This window comes from Stylophora pistillata, chromosome 5 (genome assembly GCF_964205215.1).
Source record: "Stylophora pistillata chromosome 5, jaStyPist1.2, whole genome shotgun sequence".
Lineage (NCBI taxonomy): Eukaryota > Metazoa > Cnidaria > Anthozoa > Scleractinia > Pocilloporidae > Stylophora > Stylophora pistillata.
In genome coordinates this window covers 33,474,968-33,488,543 of record NC_142523.1, presented here as the reverse complement: position 1 = coordinate 33,488,543, position 13,576 = coordinate 33,474,968, and the positions used below count along the sequence as shown (strand labels likewise).

At 37.9% G+C, this 13,576-nt stretch overlaps 1 long non-coding RNA gene across 1 annotated transcript; it reads right to left on the bottom strand.

Moving 5' to 3' along the window:
• Positions 1-226: 226 nt before the first annotated feature.
• Positions 227-2,076, bottom strand: LOC148731569 (uncharacterized). Its single transcript, XR_016000902.1, has 2 exons — positions 1,466-2,076; positions 227-362 (listed from the first exon to the last, which is right to left on the bottom strand). It is a non-coding gene; the product is annotated as an uncharacterized LOC148731569 (long non-coding RNA).
• Positions 2,077-13,576: the final 11,500 nt, after the last annotated feature.

Genomic DNA, 13,576 nt, shown 5'->3' with positions numbered 1-13,576 from the left:
CACAGTGAAAAGATTTCGATGTAAAAGATTTGCTGGTAAACAAAGGAAAGATCTTTCGAACGTTGTCAGATTGATTGTAAAGGGAGCTTTACTCTGCGGAAAAAAAACCCCTTCAAATAGTTATATCTCGACGAATTTGTCACCAAACACATATCAGCAGTTGTAATCTCGCCGTGTCGAATACTGTTTCTTTCAAATTATAAATAAAAAACATTGCATCTTGAGGTTACGATTTAAATTGATTTATTGCCTTTTTAAAATTGATATTGCACACTCAGTTCATACCTATTCTAAGTTGTACAATATTGTGTTGAGAAGATTTGGAACTAGAATCTCTTACTGCCGCATTGTATTCTCCAAAACTGGAAGAAAATATTGGACAAACCTTCATTTTTCACGCTGCTATGTTAACTTCTCCAAAACAACACTACCAAGGCTGTTAATGAAACAATCAAAAATATTTTTCTGCAATTGCACCTTCAATACAGTATGCCTAACTGAAGGTAACATTAACTATATTGCTATTTACATCTTTACAAGTGGCTATCTTTCTGTACTAGTTTTGTAGCTCTGAGATTCTCAATCTGAGTATTGTTTTTCTAATATATTTACATACCAAGCATGTCGTGAGTAATAAAGGCAATTTATGACACTTGAATTAAGGAGGTAAAGAATCGCGACTTCATATTGGTTGGAAACAACGTAGGGCTTTATTTCACGCTAACAACACGAAATGATATATCGAAATTCACGCTCAGTTTACTCACTTTTGTTTGGTAAAGTTTGTCAGTACAGGTTCTTTGGATGAGAATTTTTTTTACTGTTAGTCTTAGGAGCATAACATGAATTAATTTTTTATCGAAATTTGCTGTCGTGATTTTGTGCCGTGAAACGCTCGTGATGTATTGTTACTAAGGGGATATCGTGATGTTTTTTTCGTGATTCGTGATTTTTGGAGCACCCCTGACCTATAAAAGAACCGCATCTTTCCCTCGGCTCATTCTAGTTCATGCCACAGTCAGCTCTAACGGGAAAAACGCCAAATCAAGTAATCGAAAAAGATATATTTTTGGGTAAGTTGAATGTTATCGTCTACTGAACCATAGGTATTAAGACTAGGTATTAATGGCCAAATTAAAAGTACACAAATATTTCAGTACAGTTTTCAACAGAAATTTGCAGTCAATGTTATCTGCAGACTGATAAGTTTTTGATGTTCAGTCGAGCTGTATTTTTTCAACATTAAAATGTGCTTCTTTGATGGGGTATTTTCGATTGCGAATCAGGAGAACAGAGCAAACCTTATTAAGTAGGGGTTTCGTATGATTAACACTTTGTAATTACCAGTAAAGATAATTGCAAGTTACACATGGCCTCAGGGTTATGAAAGGTTCGGACGAACATTAAGTTTTGATATTAAAACACATTTTCATAGAGTTCCCCAAGTAATAATGTCAAAACTTACTCTCGCAGGAGATACAATTTACTGAAAAAACCCATCATGGACGGGCAAGGTTACGAGTCTGGTCAAAGAGAACAATTTTCTTCTGCTGCAAACTTAGATCACGAACAAACCATGGAGGCGATTGAAGCAGTCGCTAATAAACTGGCAACCATCGGGGACGAATTGAGTCAGTCATACCAAGAATTATCTTGCAGCGGAACAACTCTGGCAGGAGTCAAGCCATGCGCGAGGTTCGGAAGTTGGCTGAACATAGTGTTTTTCATACTGAAAGTTTCAGTCTGAAAGTTAAGAAATCAGAAAACGTGGTTTATGTGGCGCAGAAGTTTGGGAACTTCTGGAGTAAAGGCTGATAGTTTCGAAAGAAACTGTTTGGGGCTGCGTCGGTGGGAGTAACGAAATAATTTGGATATATCAACAAAGTTGAAATGGTAAATTGGCCACCGTAATGATTACAAAAGCTGACTTCTGGAGTACTTTGGTTCTCGTACTAAAAGCTTGGGTCTGAAAGCTGAAGTAGAATTAAAAAGCAGTTGAATTTGTGCGCTTAAGCAACGGAGTAGAGATCTACTCGAACGTGGGTCTGTGAAGAAGAACCAACAATCATCGTAAAAGAGAGAGATCAACGGACCAATGATTATGAACTCCGTGGATAAACCAAACCTAATCACGTCTTAAAGAGGACGGAAACTCATCCAATCGAAAAATGTTCATGAAAATATATTTATTTTAAGCTGTACCAGAAAGCAAAAGTACTGATGCGTTAAATACTAGTTGTTCAAAATCTTCACAGAATTTTTTTTTCTGCATGTGGCTAATTTGCATTTGTTTGTGAGTTCCTATCGTTAAAACAGTGCAAATTTATCGTTTTTCTTTCTTGAATTAAAAAAATAAAAAATTATACGAATTAAGTGGAACCAATGTAACAAAATATACTTATAGTCTAAAGTATCGCTTAAAGATTAGATTTTTCACTCTGCACTTGGTTGCAATACGATGTAGTGTGTCCTTCAGTGAAAAAAAAACACGACCTACTTTCTGTTGGGGAAATGATTCCTAATTCCACATGATGACCAATTCAAAACCTTTACAGCGATAAACTTTCTACCCAGTAAACCATTTTTTCTGATAACCGCGATCAAACCAAACAATTTTTTTTCATTTGAAAACCAACGCAATCTAAACTGAAATAATTTGCATATTAGTTTCCATGCAGGTGTAAAGTTTTTCTTTTGAAAATGTGTTAAGTGGGAGATCTTACAAAGGGGAACTAAACAAACCCGAGCCAATGAGAAAACATCGGTTTTTTATGGCATTGGTAATCACCTCTCTCGTTGCTGTATCGCATTCATGCAAAGTTTTCTTTTCCAATAAACTTCATAATAGAAAATTTTCGATTGGCGCGGTTTCTTACTTTGAAGGTTAGCGATTTCAATTTATAATAATCCTTGTGAGATCTTTAGTATCATTGAAGTTTACTTTTAATTTTTTTTTCTTGGTTTGGCACCGACTAGAGAGTAAGATTTGTAAAACAGAACGCTTAGTGACGTGAATTCCGTCCCTAACTGTCAATTAGCTGATTTTTTTTTGAAAACGTAGTACTAGAAAAATTAAACAAAACGAGTGACTTCCTCTCGGTAAAGGATTTTAAACAGAGCAATGATGAAAATTGAAGATATAGTTCAACTCAAATATATTTAAACAACAAACATATGTAATACATATATATGAACTGCGGTTATGAAACGTATATGTGCACGATCTTTCGCAGTAAAGCACTATTTAAGCAATAGTGAAAATCAGACCTGAAAAAAATTCAGGCCTGTACGGGATTCGAACCACTGACCTCTGCGATACTTGTGCAGCGCTCTACCAATTGAGCTAACAAGCCAACTGGGAGCAGGCCATCAAATTAATTCGATGGCCTGCTCCCAGTTGGCTTGTTAGCTCAATTGGTAGAGCGCTGCACTAGTATCGCAGAGGTCAGTGGTTCGAATCCCGTACAGGCCTGAATTTTTTTCAGGTCTGATTTTCACTATTGCTTAAATAGTGCTTTACTGCGAAAGATCGTGCACATATACGTCAAATATATTTATTTGAGAGATCAATCGACCAATGGTTATGTACTTCATGGATAAACCAAACTTGATCACGTCTTAAAGAGAACGAATACTTATCCAATCGAGAAATGTGCATGAATTCGAAATGAAAATATATTTATTCCAAGCTGTACCTGAAAGCGAAAGTACTTATGCATTAAAGAGTACTATTGTTCAAAATCTTCACATTATTTCTATATATATTTTTTTTGCATGTGGCTAAAATGCATTTGGTTGTGAGTTCTTTTTGTTAAAACAGTACAAAGTTATCGTTATTCTTCCTTGAATTAAAAATAACTTGAACTGAATTAAGTTAAACCAATGTAATAGGATACACTTAGTCTAAAGTATCGCTTAAAAGATAAGATTCTCACTCGGCACTTGGTTGTAATTCGAAGTGGTGTGTACTTGTCCTTTAGTGAAAAACAAACAAACAAAAAAACGCGAGCTACCTTCTGTCTGGGAAATGATTCCTATTTTCCCCTGATGACCAAGTCAAAACCTTGAAAGCGATAAACTTTCTACCCAGTAAATCGTTTTTTCTGATAACCGCGATCAAACCAAACAATACTTTTTTTCCATGTGAAAACCAACGCAATCTAAACTGAAATAGTTTGCATATTAGTTTCCATGCAGGTGTAAAGATCTACTTTGGAAAAAGTGTTAAGTAGGAGATATTGCAAAAGGGAACTAAAAAAAACCCGAGCCAATGAGAAAACATCGCCTTTTTATGGCATTGGTAATCACCTTTCTCGTTGCTGTATCGCATTCATGTAAATTTTTCTTTTCTAATAAACTTCATAATAGAAAATTTTCGATTGGCGCGGTTTCTTACCTTGAAGGTTAGCGATTTCAATTTATAATAATCCTTGTGAGATCTTTAGTATCATTAAGTTGTACCTTTAATTTTTTTTTTCTTTTTCGGTTTGGCAGCGACTAGAGAGTAATAAGATTTGTAAAACATAACGCTTAGTGATGTGAATTCCGTCCGTAACTGTTAATTAGCTGATTTTTTTTTGAAAACGTAGTACTAGAAAAATTAAACAAAACGATTTCCTCTCGGTAAATGATTTTAAACAGAGCAGTCATTATGATGAAAATTGAAGATATAGTTCAACTCAAGATATTTCCCGAAATTGAAAAGCCACGTTTCTGCGATCCGTGTTAGTTTTTCCGTTTCTGTTCAAATACTTTTTTTTCAAATGTCCACGAAATGCGTAAATAGGTTGCCTTGACTTTAAATTGAAAAGTGTGAAAACCCAAGGGCACGAAACGTTTATTAACAATGATTTGAAGAACGGATGACTCATAAACTTTGAAGCCTAGATAACTAAATACATTTGGACATCGCCAAACCAGTTACTTGAAAGCTAAAAAAAGTCTCAATCAACAATACTTTGATGAAAACAGGCAACAAATGTTTCTCCGATCAAAATATCTAAGAAGACGCCACATGAAAGGTAGGTTCGCCGTGGGTACATTTGAATACTTGTGTTTAAAACACTAAATCTTTTACAGGCAGGAAGTAGTCTCGTTCCCAGACCTCACGGCTAAGTGGTTGTTCAATGATTGGATCCCTGTTCGCGGTGCGATCTGGATACAAGATTACAAAGGAAGTTTTCCTTACCATTAAAAGGTTTAACTATCCTATTGAATCATTACCACTAAGTTCGTTTAATGTAAGCGATTTAAGGTCGAGACTAGATGAATTCATTATCGCAGAAAAACAAACCGTAACACCTTACACTTTCGCCGCCATTATGATGAATTTAAATTTTCCATGACACTTACCTTTTTACTAAGCTAAGAGGGAACTGGGCTCCATTACGTCACCATAGTAAGCACGTGTTCTTATCATACAAACAAGTGAGCTTTGTAATTAGTAATTTCCCAGGCTATTACGGTGATAGTTTCGTGTCATTATGTCCGATATTTCCTGTTGTTTTGACAAAGTTTCTCCTCCAGCTCAAAGTTTAATCATATTCCGGAATACGATGGCGATTGAATCTGAAATTGCAACTCAAAGCTGTGAGATGGAGGACAGGGAGGACAACATAGAAGGGCCAAATATTAATTAGCCATTAGCGCATCGAAAAAAATAGAAAAGGGACAGAGTGTTAACAAGTCGTTTGAAAGGTCTCGAATCTACGGAAAGTGGTACGTTCAATGAATTTTTGCCGACTTTAGTGACCGCATGTTTAAGCTGGACACTGCCGCGTTCTCAGGCCGGGTTCTCGAATGGTAAGCTGGAAAACCAGGAATCGGGAATTCCGCCGGGATTTTTCAAAGCCTGTTTTTTAATTCAGAATGACTCCGCTGATTCTCCGAAGAATGTACGAGTGTCTCGCAATTGTCTCTTGCATGAAAAAGTGGCACCAGTACTTGTACGGAAGACACGACGTCACGGTACATACAGATCATCAACCGCTGGAGACAATCTTCAAGAAGCCTCTCTGTAAAGCTCCTCGACGGCTACAGCGAATGATGCTGAAGCTACAAAGATACCAATTTTCAGTTCGATACAAGAAGGGGAAGGAACTTTACCTTGCCGACACTGTCCCGTGCACCTGCCACTTATCATCCATCAACAACAAGTGTGACGGAAGAGTACGAAGTGTTCCGGATGGAATTGGCTGAGATGGACATTGAACCAAACAGAGTCACATCTGAAACCACGCAACGAATCAAACAAGAGACTGCCAAAGACCCGGTTCTGGCATTCCTGTGCAATGTAATTACTAGTGGGTGGCCTGCACAAAGAAAGGAAGCGCCAGAGCAACTAATGCAGTATTGGAGCTTCAGAGACGAAATTTCTATTTACGATGGAGTAGCCTATCGATCTCACCAAGTTATTGTCCCTTCTACGCTGCGAGAAGAGATGTTGCAGTAAATACAGAAAGCACACCACGGGACTGAGAGCAGTATAAGAAGAGCGCGCGAGTCACTTTTTTGGCCCGGAATGCAAACGGAAATCAAGGAAAAATGCTTTTCATGTGGACTTTCTGGCCAGTACGCTAATGAGCGACCACAGGAACCAATGAAATCTCACACAATACCTACCAGGCCGAGGTCAAAAATAAGTGCCGACCTCTTCCAATTAAATGGAAATAATAACCTCGTAATGGTCGACCATTACAGTCACTGTGATTACATTGAACTTGACTCTCTCAGCGGAAACACCACGGCTAACTCAGTGATAAAAGCAATGAAGCGTCAGTTTGCTCGCCACGGGATCCCAGACGGGTTGATAACAGACAGTGGCCCCCAATTCGAGAGTCACGAATATCTAAGGCCCGGTTCAGACGCCGAACTTTTCAAGAGCCGAACTCAATTCGAATTTGGTCCGACCCAAATTAACAACAGTACGCCTGTTGATTCAGAGGCCGTTCTTTTTGGCCGTTCCAAATACAGTTCTAGTAAAACCAGTCACATTACTTGCAAAATACATTATGAGATACAATGAATATATGCAGCGCTCTACCAATTGAGCAAACAAGCCAACTGGGAGCAGGTCGTTAAGTTGACTCTTAATTAACCCGTGAGAGTGATAAATGAGATACAATGAATATATGAAGTTCATATTACTGCGAGGATCGTGCATCATACGTATCTAATACCGCAGTTCAAAATATATGAACTTCATATATTCATTGTATCTCATTTATCACTCTCACGGGTTTATTACGAATCAACTTAACGGCCTGCTCCTAGTTGGCTTGTTTGCTCAATTGGTAGAGCGCTACACTAGTATCGCAGAGGTCCGTGGTTCGAGTCCCGTACAGGCCTGATTTTTTTCAGGTCTGATTTTCACTATTGCATAAATAGCGCTATCTACTGCGAGGATCGTGCATCATACGAAAATACATTATAATAGTTTATGCATTAGGATCGGTGCATGAAAAGTACGACGTCTGAATCAAAGCCGTTCCAAAGGCGTTCCAGAGGCGAAATTCTCGGCTAAGCCAGGCGGGAAGAACGTGTGAGCCGTTCCAAATTGAAATAGCCGTTCTAAATTGATTCCGACACCGATCTTTTCATGTACTTAATTCAAGGAATTAGGCTCGGCTCATGAATAGATCGGCGTCTGAACTGGGCCAAAGATTCGCTCAAGAATATGGCTTTACCATAGTAAAATCATCACCTTACTTAACAGCCGGGGAAATGGGAAAGCGGAGTCAGCGGTCAAAAATGCCAAGAACATCCTGAAGAAATCTCGAAAAGAGGATCCTTATCTGGCTCTCCTTGCGTACAGAAACACGCCTCAACAGGGTCACAACTATTCCCAGCTCAACGTCTCATGTCAAGAAGACTCAAAGATGTCATCCCTACAGCAGACCACAAACTCACTCCTCAGGCAGCGTCGCCAAGTCTGGTGTATGCAAACATAGAAGAAAGAAGACGAAGATCAATGGCTCAGTACAACAAGAGGGTCTCGCAGCCCCTCAAAGAGTCTTCAAAGGGGGAAAAGGTTTTCATCAAACCCAGGCACGCAAATAAACACCAACCTTGGATATATGGTAAAGTTATTGGGAGTACTGCGCCAAGATCTTGCATTGTTAACACCTCAATGGGACCAGTTTGGAGGAATCACATGCAGATTAGAGAGGCAAAGGCTGAACCAGAAGACAAACATGAGAGAGCAGACGACCACCTGGAAATTGTTTCCTTGCCTCAAAATGAACCCACACACACCGATCAACCAGTAGAATTTGCTCCTGAAGGAGAGGAAGGGACTACATCCACGTTGCGTCGTTCAATGAGACAACGAAGCCCTCCTCAAAGATTTAGTGACTTTGTTACGGACGAAAATCAAATTGTGCCATTTGTAACTTTCATAACTTTCATCTTTCAAAAGAGGAAAGGTGTTACACTATGTAATTATCACCTTCGCACTCGCACAGCACGCACAACTATGCAATCCGCATAAGCACGAGCACCGCATTCTGTATAAATTATAGTGATCTTGTAATGAATAAAGAAATTGTAAGTTTCGACATGGATCTGAGCAAACAACAGAGAAATATCAAGCGTAACCTGCTATATCAAACGAGCTATCTCCTATTATGTTTACATGTAAACACAACCGTGTATTTAGACGTGATCGAGAACCCAGTAGAATCACAAGAAGCTGCTCTTAAAGGTCTCAGAAGAAAGGGCAGAAAACTGATAAGGAATTTGTTTATGAGCGTATTCGTCCAAGCATAACGAATTCCTCTTGGTTACGTCGTTATGTGAAAGTTAGAAGGGTTACAAAAAATGTTTGTAAGCTTGATACGAAGAGGATAAGATTAAATATAAAGTTACACAACATGAGGAGAAGTATTTGTTGAATTGTTTTGTGCGGGTATATTAAAGGATAATTAAATTGAAGTATAGAGCAGTTCGGTATTTATCAATGTTTTCTTATAATAGATCCATGTGTCTTTGTAAGAGTCAGACACGTATCAAACTATTGTAAGTTTCAGCTGAGTTCAGATATAGAGAAAAACCCTGGTCCAACTCCAATCTACATCGACCCTAGCAAAACAATAACGGCACCATATAGCCAAGCTGATGAGTTGGTATTTGGACAAAATTCAGGACAACAGTGTGTTGCAATGAGTTTATGATCTTTGATTTACAATAACAAACAAGGAATCAATTCTGCTAATGATCTGGTGTCAATAATCAATATTGGAAGTCAGTTGTATTCAAGTTTGTCTTAGCCAGACAATCATTTTCATTGCAGACAGAATTACCCACACCTTTAAATGTGTGCGAGACTGACTATGAACTTCAGTACAGTGAAAGTTACACTGGTACTATTCATCAAGAAGCTACAGAAGAAGGATATCAGCACTGTACCTCCTTAGATAGAACCTTTTTCACTTATAGCCAAAAATTTCAACAGTTTTGTCTTGACAATAGGATGTACTGCAGTTGCTATCTGTATTGTAAAGACAATGTGGGCTTGAGAATATTCGATCCTCATGCAAAGGATATTTATGGTAGAAGCCATTCTCAAGGTACATGTGTGCTGCTTGAAGTATCATCACTGAATAGCTTAGTACATTATTTTCAGAGTATATATAACGATATATTTGAGTTGAAAGGGGTTAAAATCGATAAAGTTCAAAATAGTGCCCATTTTCAGTCATGCCTGTGAAACCAGAAAGTTCAATGTGAATTGTGCTGTGGCTGTCTATTCACTCGGTCTGCTACTCCATAATAAAATCATGTAGTTATTGGAATTCAAACACCTCATGTAATGTTATACAGTATGGCAAAAGATTATGGAAATTCATCGTTGAACAAGTATCTACTGTCAGATGATTTGCCAAAAACTGATGTTTGTGGAATTGAAGCAAGTTTAGATCTTAAAAGTGATTACAGTGAAGGAATATTGTCTGATTCAGTTGACAGCAAATCAATTCTCAAAAATCTTGTAAGAAATAATAGTTGAATGCACAGGGTTTTTAATGTGGCTTTCAGATTTTTGTATGACATTTATTTTGAAACCCACAAAAAGGTCAAAATATGTGTATTCCCTCTTGGTAAGTAATGAAAGTCGAATGCCTTTAATTGAACATACTAAAACTGTAAATAGCACTGCTTCTCTTGTTGTGGCCATCAGCAGTATTAAATGTTCAGAGATTTTTCTATTTAAAACAATTATTATATGAACTATTGAACAGTAATATTGCCTCAGTCTACTGATTTCTGACAACTCTCCTTGGATGAACATTTGGCAACAAACTTTGACTTGGTACCAATAATAGATAAAAAATTCCCTTCTCCTTGCAGTTAAAGACAAGTAAAATACCTACTCAGGGTTTGTAACAGCCTTGAAAGTCCTTGGAGATTCTTGAATTTAAAAATTAAAAACTCAAGTTCTTGAAAGTACTTAAATTTGAGGACTAAGGCTTGATTTTTACAATGCTTTTTCTTTAGCAGTTTTTAAGTTGAAAATTACAGTACTTTCATGGAAAACCTGAGAAATGATATTAAATTATTTTAAAATTGCTTATGCAAACCTTTCCAAAAGTGGTCCTTCAATTTTCTTAAACTTGGCCTTTAAAGTCATTGAAAAGTCCTTGAATTTCAACCTTTGGCATCTACAGGAACTTACTCCTATATGGTAATATATTATTTTGATTGTTGTCTAGTACCATAAAAACATTCATTACACTCCAGCAGACAAAAATAAACACAAGTAGACTTATCCGTGACCGGCAATGATGAAATTGCGTGACGACAGTAACGATGGCAATATGGCTGTCCCCTAAAGATAACTCCTGATGTGCAATATTGAAAGCCCGAGTTCACGAAGACATACGTCTAGTTTCTTAACAATTCTCTATTGACTCAGTGGCATCCTTATGTGGAAGACAAAGGGGAAAATTCAACAAAATTTGCAGAGTTTTCAGGGAGGCAAATAACGGATGAGTGTATTTTTAATAACAGAAATATATCATTATTGTCATTTGGTTGAGCTCACAACTTTGCAAAAAAAATTATATTTATTCCTCGCAATTCTAAAATGTTTGTCTATGTCTATGGTATCTCCTACCAAAATTATGTTGGAAAATAACTCAACAGAAATAACTCAAAAGCGCGCAGGCGTAATCATGTGAGTCGTTCGAAGCCATAATGATAACTGAATGCCAGTCTCGCGTCACGTCAATAGTATATGTAAAAGTCACGCTAATGTTATCAACCACGTGAGCGATTTTAAACCGAGCGGCCCTTTTGCGGGGCCTCTGAGGTGCGTGTTTTCACTAGTGTGTTGGGGTTGAATTCGATCAGAAGTCATTGAGTTTGAGCTCAGCTTTAAAAGGTGAGATATAGAGAAGGGTTTTTTAGACTTATCTAACACAAGTATGAAATGAAGTCGTGATAGATCTACTTACAAGGCTTGCATCCGAACAGGAATATGGTTTCTGAAACCTTTCGAGAGAAGTTACGCATGCACCATCGATTTTCCTCGTAGACATGTTAAGATAATTTGTTCTCTAGACAAAGACGATGTTTTACAGCAGAGTGGACCCTTGTATTTCAAGTGTAAGCTGAGCGGCTCCATTTCACTGATTCATTTTGGTCAGTTTCAAACACAAAATCTGCGCCGAATTGTACATATTTCACTTCGAAACTGAGTGCCGTCAAATCAAGTATCACCTGGACAGCAGGGTGTTTGGGATTACCGTTTTTAGGACTTGTTGTGGATCTTCGACTGTAATCGATCGACGCGGAATCTCCTTACACTTCAGTGTGACTATATCTTGACTTGTCTGGGAGGAAAATTGTCACCTTATGATTTATGTTCTCATTAGTGCGTCATGGCAACGGTGAAAGTTACGCAAAGGTTATCGAACACGTGAACGATTTTAAAGCTAATGGTCTTTTACAAAAGTTGTGGTGTGCATCTAGTCATTAGCGTGGGGTTTCAAGCAGAAGTTAAAGAGTTTGAACTCAGGCTCTAAGGGTGAGATAATTATTCATACTTATATCGAACGAATACGAAATAATTTAGTCATAGATTTCATCTCAGGCATGTAGAGAAATATAATTCTTTAAACTCAAGCATTTGTTGTTGGCCTGATTCGACTCATATTCGTAAACTCAACCCATTGATTCAGCCAAACTGTCTTGAATGATATGTCTTAGAATTAAAATCTGCGAGGTTTGACAGATGTAATTTCTGAGATGTGCGCCGTAGCTTTACGACAACTTTTTTTGACCAACCGCTACGTGTTTACTAACATTAGCCGAACAAAGTACGCATCAGTGTTAGTGAATTACCCAGATTGTAGTTTTTTAGATTGCGAGAATGGGGAATCGCTTGGCCAATGATCGCGCGAACTTGTAATAACTGTAATCAAATCCTTTCTACAAAAGCCATTCGTGCGGAGTTAGAGCGATGTGATCATAAGTGAATCGGTTAGGTTGTCCGAAGGTTATCCGCCACCTGTCACGTCAATAACAAAAGTCACCCAAAATGTTATGACTAACCACGTGAGTGATTAGAACCAACGCTCTTAAAGGGCTTTCTTTCTGGGTGTTTGTTCTGCCAGTGCGTCAAGATTTAGAGGCAGTCGGGGTGAAACTCAGCTTTAAGAGGTGAGAAATGAGAGTTTATACATATTTCAAGCAAGTATGAAATGACCTGGCTCTACATTTCCATGCGTAAACCTTCGACTTGCAAGAATTTCGTTTTTAAGCGGAAACCCTTTCAAATGAGTGTTTCAGACGGATTTTCGATCTTCCTGATAGCCATTTCAAAAAATTCTTGCAACCATTGAAGATTTATTGTTTCATGCAAATGATATCGACCACGTGAGCGATTTTAAAGGGAACGCTCTTTTACGGATCTTTTACGAGTAATTACTAAAAGAAGGAATGACCTAAAACCACCCACACTCACCTACAACCATCTAAAACCACCTACAACCACCCACAACCACCACCTACAACCATTTAAAACCACCTACAACCACCTTCAGAATACTATTGTGTGACAATTTGTGACAATGTAAATGCACACCGGAAATGTTGTCGCATGTCTCGCATGTCATGACCATGCAGGGAAAACAAGAGAATTTTTTACACGTAGTTACTAAAACAAGGAATGACCTACAACGACCAACAATGACCTACAGTGAGCTACTGTAAGATCCCTGCAATGAAGTAAATGAAGATTTTAGAAAAAAAAAAAAAAAAAAGAAAACAAAACAGCAGGCATGTGTGCATTAATGTAACGTGTTTGATAACAAATTTTCTAGCTTGGAGATAAATTTACGGTGTATTATAATGAGACATGTCTAATGATGATAATGATAAAAAAATGGGGAAAACCTTTGGATGGTTGAAGGTGGTGGTTGTGGGTGGTTGTAGGTGGTTTTAGGTCATTCCTTCTTTTAGTAATTACGTTACGCGTAACGATCTTTTACAGTGTTTGAGCTCAGCTTCAGCTTCAAAAGGCGAGATATAGGGAGGATTTATTTATACTATGTTCGATGAGTATGAAATGATTAAGTGA